The following is a 6,340-nucleotide window of genomic DNA, read 5'->3' on the forward strand; positions in this document are numbered from 1 at the left end:
TGTTCCAGCTTGTGGATTCTTCCTCCTGCCTTCCATTGTTCTCGCAGTCATAGGGAAAAATATAGCACGAAATAACTGAATCGCCATTTTTAATACTATTGACTCGTTTGTTTAGGATGTAGTTTATTATCGCAGGCTAGGTAAATTATTGCGTTTCCACATGGGCGATCATCTGCTGCGCGTATGAAAGAAACGGCATGGGCTCCATATGCTTTTCCCGGGAATGCTGGGCATAAATACATTTTTGGGTGTTTAAATATAAATACAAAATACTTTGTTGAATGGGGAATTTAGATAATCCACGAAAACTTTTCAATGTGAGTACTTAAATACAAAATACAAATACGGTATTTAAATACCATAACTACGAATGTAAATACTGTGAGGAAAATGTCATCTGGAATTACAGAAATAACGATGATCATAACAGCAAATCAGCAAGCAACATTTATTTCTTAGATTATCGTGGCGATTTTAATGTTAGAAGTTTCTCGAAGTGTGCATCTTTTAGGCATCTTCTGTTCGGCCGTACAATCAGATTCGCAAAGGAGAACAGCATCACAGGTGCGATTAGCAAAGGGTTGTATTAAATTTGACGAAGATGCTTCGTACAACAAGGTAATTGGGTAGTCGCGACCGTTGTCCGCAACAGCAGTGAAAAGAAACTTGCCATGTGAAATGGTTTGTCGCATGCGCATGCTAGCGCAAACGCGGCATAACTCGCCCTTCTTCCCGAAAGGTCAAATGCAAGGCGACTTTTAAAGTAGCACCAGAAGTCGTTTTTAACATCCAGTTTTCCTCCTATAAAACTGTTAAGTAGGCCAGCAAGATCCGTCATGCGAAGTAATTTACACCACAGAGTCATAATTATCGCAGAAACTGAATTTAAAGTACGCGCAAAAAGCGACCGTGCGCAACGGTGGCGAAGACAAGTACCAGCCTGTGATCTGCCTGCAACCTTGTGCTGACGCTGTAATGAGAACGCTTGCTGATTGGCCTAGAGAAATGTTGTCTGCTACTCCCCTGACTCGGCTGTTCGGGGTTTTGAAAAGGTATCGTGTCACTACATCCAACGTGCCATTACATTCAACGAGTCGCTACATTCAACGATGGATGTAACGGCTCGTTGGATGTAATGGCTCGTTACGTCGTTGTGTTGTTTGTCGGCGTAACGGCATGGTGTGGATGTAACGGGATGTTGGATGTAACGGCTCGTTGGATGTAATGGCACGTTGGACGTAAGGGCATGGAGTGGATGTATCGACACGATGGATTTTCAGGTCCCCTTTTGTTCAGACCCCATTCAGAAGTTGCTGTTAGCTGGCAAGTGGCACGACGAAGAACTCGCCACGAAATGACAGATGTCCTTGTTTCTTTCTTTGGTTCTTCCGGACCTTCTCCTAGCACCTCCAGTATACGGGAAACCAGGTTAAGCCCTTGTACCCTGGCCAACCAGTTTGAGCCCGGGGGTGATCTGTAATAGGTCATCCTTTTTTTTTTTTTTTTTTGAAGAGGTCGCTGAAGAGAAAACAATGTTCAGTCGGTAGCAGCATATATGCGGTTTTTGTGAGATTGAAATAGGTGGACGTTCCGCAGGTCGGTAATCTCAGATGTGGCGTGGGGGAAACTTCTTCGGACACTGTTTTGTGTGCGAGTGTGTCATTTTCGTAAAGGAAAAAATGTTTCCTTTTTTTCTATCCACTACTCCTTCTGGCACAGTTTTGTGCTCCGTAACAAGCACAAAACACCGACGAAATCAACGACCTTGCCGCCGTCATCGAGACCACTGACCGAGTGTTCCGTGTCCGTGGATGTAATGGCTCGTTGGGCGTACTGACCCGATGTATGTAATGACCCGCGGACGTAATGGCCAAAAATGGATGTGACGTCTCGTTGGATGTAACGGCATGTTCGATGTAACGGCACGTTGGATCTAATGGCACGTTGGATGTAGCGGCATTGAATCTTCTGAAAAAGCATTTCTCCGCTTCGGCCGCTCCTTCTATCCCCAATTCTCCGTGAGAACTGGCAAAACTGGTTTACGGCGGCAAAGGGACAAGGCCCTGACCACCACTGACCGGCGAACCAGAACGAGTTCTCCTTATTCGCCCCGAGAACGACCATAAGCGTCACTGCGAACGGTCACTTGTGATTGGCTAGGCGTTACGGTGACGTAGTATGAAGGATCAGAGGGGTCGGAGTACCGCCAAAAAAGCCTTTTTTTGTAATGTATCCTGCGTGTCATTGAATGATTTTACTCCTGCGCGTTCTCGAATGAATTAATATAGACTTGCGTGTTTTTTCGGATAGTCCCCATGTCTGATTTTCTGCTGTGAGCCGATCAGTTTGTAAACAAGAGCAAGGATGGCGGCGTACTGTACGGTGCCTGGAAGCAGGAGGTACAGTGGTCGGGAAAGCCTGTCTTTTCATTTATACCCCAAAAACTCGAAACTCCGGAAGACTTGGGCCACAGAACTACGCATGGGCAAGCCAGTTTCTGATACATTCAGAGTTTGTAGCAACCACTTCCAGCAGGACGATTTCATCTGTCCCGTCGGAAGCCCGATATTCGGTGCGTATTGCATTTCGATGTCCGGAACAAAACTCCGCTGCCCAAAACGTTGAGCTGATTAAGTTGCAGAAGGTACCTTCTGATGAAAATAATTGCACAAGCCAATCGTTCGTTTTATTACGCTTGCTTGCCGTGTCAGTTACAACACGCTCTTTTTATCAAATGGGCGCGGAATGTTTTGATCCAGACAGCACATTTTGTAAACTGACTTTGTCGTTCTGCGATTTATATCATTTCAAGTGTTTTAAGGTTGGAAAAGAAGAATCCTGCAATCAAGTGCGGCTCCAAGCCGCAACCTTCCCAAACGTCCACTAGACAGGGCAGAGAGCGCAAGTACACTTCAAAGGGCAGAGAGATCTAGGAAAAGTAAGGCATTCACACAAACAGATGGAAACAATGCACTTGTGAAATCACCAGTTTATCTCAGAACACTGTACCTATGTATTTAGAAGCCAAGGTCCACTGAGAGAAAGACGAAATGTTGGCAACACTTCTCGCTACCTATGACTCAAGCAAAGATGCGAAAGACAGAGAAGCCCATGTCACATGTAGTACTGAACAGGGCAGCAGTAAGGCTCAATTAGTGCAATCAATATTGTGTCAGTGTTGTGCGATATTTATTTCAGCGTCTTTATTTCTTGCTGCCAGGTACCAACTGTCCCCTGATGCATGAATCAGTGGGCACTGAACCATGTGGAGACCCCACAGGTAAAAGATTCTACCACTGAGCTTAGTCTCCACATCTGATAGTGCATGTGCAGAAGTCTGGAGTTCCAGACTGCTGCAGTCAGGAACCGTGATGTCCACGTAAGCAGAACGACCACTGTGTGGTGGTCCACATTTGCAGGTCTTGCAGTCTTCCACAACTGTGGACCTGGATGTGACCAGAATTATAACATTTCATGTTAAACTGACACAGACATGATTAGAGTGACCAAACCACACGCCAGCAAAACTTCCACATTCACCTTTTCACAACAACAACACACACACACACGTAAACACGGAACCAAGAAACTTGTGGGCTCGTGGCGCATACTTTTACTCAATATGTGTTTACCCTTGTGAAAGTTGATAATGTGACATCATCGAAGCTTTGTCATAATGCGTGGTTTGATCCCTCTCAGACATGTACCAGCCGGCCCCCATACACTGTAAACTTTTTCACACCTTTAAAGGTGCGCGCTATGAACATTCAACCTGGTTGCGTAACATTGCATCTCCAGGATGATATTTTACAAAATTTGGAAAGCATTACTAAAGATCAAGTGTCAGTGCAAATCTTGCTTTCATTATGTCTTGGATATCGTAGGTACGAGCTAAAACATATATGCATCGCTATTGATAATCGAGCACGCGCAAGTGTCTACAATACTGTTGAACACTGTTGAGATGTTGCAAGACTGAATTTTTGGAGGACAGACAACACTCGAGTAAAGAAAATTTGTGCGAAACCGTGCTCCATTATGATGTTACCAAAATTACACCTAAAAAGGCGTGCGCCATGCACGTTGTTACACCTTTAAAGGTGTGAAAAGATTTAGAGTGTACTTCGTTAACGTTAAAGCAGTCAGTAGAGTTGTAGCGTAGCATGTGCACTTTAGTAAAACAGACATATAGTTCATTATTATATATGAATATAGTTCATCTTGCTAATGTCATAGGGCTGCCCAATAGTAACAGCGGATTTCCATTCCAGTGTTGACAAAAGCAGCGCCTACATTGCCATGTTTGAATGCAAGCAGCGACAGCAACATAGGTAACATATCTCGTCCTTTCGATGCTGAAGTGTATTGTGTAGTGTATCAGACAAATGTGGACCAGACGTCTTAGAGTACACATGAACCTAAAAAGTGTTCCTCAATGACCCTGCTAGAACGTTAGCTCAAGTTGGCTACGTTGCTATGTTGGCTATGTTTAGCTACTGTTGTTTTGAAGAAGGGCATCTTGCTCTTCAGAGTGAACATGTTAAATGGTTATATCTTCGTATCACAGCCAATGAAGCTATCCGGTGCCTTGCAGATGTTGGTGTTCAAGTGGACGACCCCATCTCACTGTGTTCCACTACTCGCCAGCAGATGGTGTCCATCGCGAAAGTGAAATCTGAAAAGGATCTCTTGGCATTAACAGGATTGTCAAGCTTTAGGCTATTTTATAATTTAGCAGATACGCTCACCCGATACCCGGCTCAAAGAGTCTAGCAGGAGCTTCTGCCTTAGTAATGAGGACGCCACTCTGCTAACCTTCATGAGGTTGTATCAGGATAGGTCATTTTCTGTGCTTGGAGTGCTCTTTGATGTGCATCGCACAACAGCAGCCAATATATGCAAAGAATGTATTGAAATTCTAGCAGTAATACTTAGAACGGCTGTTTTCTGGCCCAGTTGGGATGCAGTCAGAAGCTGCAAGACCAAGTACTTTGCAAAGTACCCTAACACGCGTGTCGTGCTAGATTGTACTGAAATGAAATTTGAACGGCCTTCTGACTTGCAATCACGTATTTTAACCTATGGCCACTATAAACAAACGTGCACTGCAAAGGTTCTTGTCTGCGAAAGCCCAGGGGGGCTGATCAGCTATGTAAGCCAAGCATATGGAGGGAGGACTTCAGACACCCTATCGCCAAAGAGAGCAAGGTTCTTGACTTGTGCGAAGAAAGCAAGGATTCTGTCATGATTGACAAAGGGTTTCTGATTGAATCACTTTGCAATGAAAAAGGAATTGAAATGATAGGTCACCTTTTTGGAAGGGGCAGAGTCAGCTTACACAACAGGAGGGAAGAAAAAATCAGTCAATCGCACAGGCCAGGGTGCATGTTGAAAGGGCCATTCACAGGATGAAGCTTTTCAAGATACTGCAGAATAGGCTACCACTTGAACTTTTCCTATACATTGACTCTATAATCACCATTACCGCAGTGATAGCAAACTTATCAAAGCCACTGTTCAGTGCAGGCAAGTTTATGGATCAGAGCATCATGCAAAAAAGAGCATCTAAGGCACATGCTGTGAGTTTACAAGTTGCACAAGCCTATAATAATCACAACAAAACTGAAAATATCAAGTTTTTAAGGGACGGGCACATCCAGGTGTCAGTCGGCATAGAAAATCCCAAGCAAAATAGTGTTGTAGTTTGACTGTCATATGACTGATGGAGCACATGAAAAGAGGAAATGCTGGATGTTGAAGGTATGCTGGAATTCTCCCTCCGAAAAACCTCACTCCCTAAAAAAATGAAGACATGACTTTCAGAAAAGGAATGCCACAGCCATGCGGGTGCCTCATGGAGTTACAATGTGTCTTTTCTTCTCTGAATGCTGTACTCCCACACTGCTGGGCATTTCGGGTCATGAAACTCACAATCGCAATCATTTGATAAGAAATTAGCTTAGCCACGTGAAGGTTGACATGGCGTAGAGCTGAGCTTAATCATGCCGCATATTACTGCACCCACCAGATTCATAACCCCTGTGACCAGAGCTAGACAAACTAACCTGCTCTGGTTGCAAGTGTGCACTAATGAGTGCACTAATATGCAGTATGACTGAGCTCAGCAATACGCCATGCCGACCTTCACGTCACTTTGTACGCTGTGGCTGAGCTCACGCATTGTCATATGATTGTGACTGTGAGTTTCATATCACTTTTGTTGGAACTTACGATGCGACGAAAGCAACGCCGATCTTCGAAATTAGTTCATTTAATATCAAAGTATTTTTCTAATGAAAAAGTTAGCCGACAGTGAACATAGTGGTATCAATTTCATAAC

The 6,340-nt window shown here is 44.1% G+C and overlaps 1 pseudogene; it reads left to right on the forward strand.

The window, feature by feature from the left end:
- The first annotated feature begins 3,050 nt into the window (after window positions 1-3,050).
- On the forward strand, window positions 3,051-5,708 carry LOC135389415 (uncharacterized; annotated as a pseudogene).
- Window positions 5,709-6,340: the final 632 nt, after the last annotated feature.

Source organism: Ornithodoros turicata, chromosome 3 (genome assembly GCF_037126465.1).
Source record: "Ornithodoros turicata isolate Travis chromosome 3, ASM3712646v1, whole genome shotgun sequence".
NCBI classification, from domain to species: domain Eukaryota; kingdom Metazoa; phylum Arthropoda; class Arachnida; order Ixodida; family Argasidae; genus Ornithodoros; species Ornithodoros turicata.